Raw genomic sequence first — 3,021 nt, forward strand, 5'->3', positions numbered from 1 at the left:
TATCAATAGGCCCTGTCTTGATACTGTCATTTTGCTTCAAAGAATTAATCATGACCGCTGGTGCTAATTCCTTAAATTTCAGTAAGCTACATACATCCAAATTCACTGCCCTCATAGAAATCCACATGACTGTTGTTATTGTCACTATGGATTATTGTATGGGTAATATACGGAATATAGTAACACTTTTGCTTTCGTTACGCTACAGTTGTCGTTTACAGTGGAATCTTCAATCACATTTCCTCTCATGGCTGTCTGCAGCTCCTAAATAATGAGCCAAGGTGAACATACTTGAACAGAAGTCTTAACAGATCAGCTATGTGTAGAAGTCATTGGTATAACACGATACGCGTAGAGATCCCAAGATTGGAAAGTTAATGGCAGCTCAGCTGCAGAATTTAGCACACAAGAAATTCTCAACTGGTATAGATATGTGCAGTACTTTCCACATCACTTCAGCCTAAACAATATTTCCTTCAGCTGCTTGAATTTCTTCGCTGTACTCATTATTAACTATAGCACATCGAACTATAATCTGTTACTGTTTGGCGTTTATAATGGTGTATTTATTATCTTCAAAGAACTCCATCAAAATTTTGAGAGGGATGCACATGTGAAACTGATTACCTAACGCTCCATCATTGAATCATCCAACGTTTTGTAGAACATTCAAAACATTTGTAGAAGATTTTATGCAGAGACAAAAGTTCTGAGTTGTGATTTGATTCCAATGTTTCCTTTGTGGTCATTAAATGACTTACGTTTCATATAGTATTTCTTGAAATAGAAGGGAGAACGCACTATGTGTAAGTCACTGGAGTGCTTACTTCATTCTTTATAAATCTTCCCTCCAAGAATAGGATACTGCTGCTTGAAACTGATAAATTATCTAGATGCTGAATAAAAATTCTCATCTAGCCATTATTATTGAACATCGCTATAGTAAATGGTGTGTGGGAGATGTATTGTGGATGAGTGGTTTGTTCACAATACTTAAGTGGTGTTATTTTGAATGATGTCAGTCTGAGATTTCAGTTCTATCGACTTGAGAAACATTTAATTCTGATGTGTTATCACCCTGTCCTTCAGTTGCAGAGTGGAGTTCTGACTGGTGTGTGGGCTGATTTTATACTGTACATCCAAAATGCTGAAGACGTACCACGACTTCTTCTCAAAATTCAATTAGGTTGCTGTCCTGGTCAGCACTGTTCAGCCTGACATGTTCTAGTACCTGAACAGTCACTGAGAGATATGTTGGACTGCTCAGCTACTCAACGAGTTTGTATCCTGGCCCCATTGCATGAAAAATCTGTAGACAGTATGTACTGATGGGTCGTTGAAGTGTGAAGCCGTTGTGATATTACACTCAACACGGGTCATGTTAACAGGAAGAATATCAACTGGTTCATCGGACTTTTGACTTTTCGCGATATTATTAGCCTAAACTTGACACTTTGAGAAACCAAGTATTGACCCTATTACACGTTCCTGGGTACATATGTTGTATGTTTTGTCGTTTTTATTTCCGTTTCAAACGTATATTTGCACATAAGACAACAACTTTCACACATAGTTTTATAATATTGTATGTGGATCATCAGCGACACGTAAGCCAGGAGGAATCTTCACTACTTCGTCACCACAAAATGAAGTTCAATTTTTCGCTTCAGTCATGTCTGCAATCCTAATACAAGTTTCCAGCATCCAGTCTAAGTTTTTATTGATAGAAAATGCTAGAATATTTATTTATTTAGCTTTATTGGCTAAAATTCTGTCTGCTGCATGATATTCTGCGAAACATTTTTTATAGAGCATGGTAAATCATGCTCCTTGTAGGCTTCATCAAGTAGATTAATTCCTTTATAGCCAATAGCCAGATGCCTTTTAATTTCATTCCAGGTGAACAGAAGCTGTATGCAGGGATAAGGAGTTAAGCTGTCAGTTTCTTGGGAGTATCACCACCACCTCTGATGTGCTTTAAAGCACGTATACCACTCAGCTGTCCGAGGTATGTGGACCCTCTTATATATCTGATTGGGACCATCCACGCAACAGTTTTACGACGATGCAAAGCCAAACAATTTCACTAAGGCCTTGTTCTTATGACGCCTCATGAAATGCTATACGAGACACACATCTTGTTCCTCTGTGTAAAAACTGCCTGCTTCGCTGTCCTTTAAGACGTAAGTTCACAGGTTAGTCCACTGCTCTTTGACCAGCTCAGAATGCAAGACTTCTCAAACACAGCTTTATATTTTGAAATACGCATCGTGTTACATGCTTTAACTTCAGCTTGCATGGATGCGATTTTTAATATGACTGTCTGTAGTATTAAGAAGTCCACTGACACGTATATAAAAAGGTCTTATCTTAATCGTATGTTGTTCAGCTCGATCGCACTTACCTGTAATTTATAGATGAGCAACTATCCATGTTTATGAACACTGTTTGTTGAATTAAATCCACAAGTGGCTTTCAGTGATTCAGTTCAGACGCTTCACAATACTCACTGTTACGTGAGGGAATGCTGAGTAGTGGTTTATTCCATATCGCTTCTTTATTAACTTGAAAAAGCTTATTGTAAAATCCACTTACTTGGTCGGTGTGTAGGTTGTTGGGATATTGACAAGTCCCAGTGTGCAGCAATTTTTCAAACACCCACTCGACTTCCCCTCCAGTCTTGGCCTTCACAGGATTGGTCCAGGCAAGTTTGTAATACATATCTATGACTGTTAAAATATTTTTGAACCCTTTATTCTATTGTGAGTATTCATGGTATCCATGACATCAGGCTCCATTAATCAGCCAAACCTCACATTATGACTCGCCTGCACTGGAACGTTCTGCGAGCAGGCCTCTGGAGTTCACGGATTGCTGTCTCCATTGTTTAACAACACATCTTTCTCGGAGATTCAATATAATTGACTTATTTAGTTCATGTGAGCTGTTTTCCTAGCAGTGGCAGATGTTATTAGTAGACATAGTAAGTCTATGGCTTAATTCGGACCATCAAAATACGAG

The sequence above is a fragment of the Schistocerca nitens genome, chromosome 3, assembly GCF_023898315.1.
Source record: "Schistocerca nitens isolate TAMUIC-IGC-003100 chromosome 3, iqSchNite1.1, whole genome shotgun sequence".
Classification (NCBI taxonomy): domain Eukaryota; kingdom Metazoa; phylum Arthropoda; class Insecta; order Orthoptera; family Acrididae; genus Schistocerca; species Schistocerca nitens.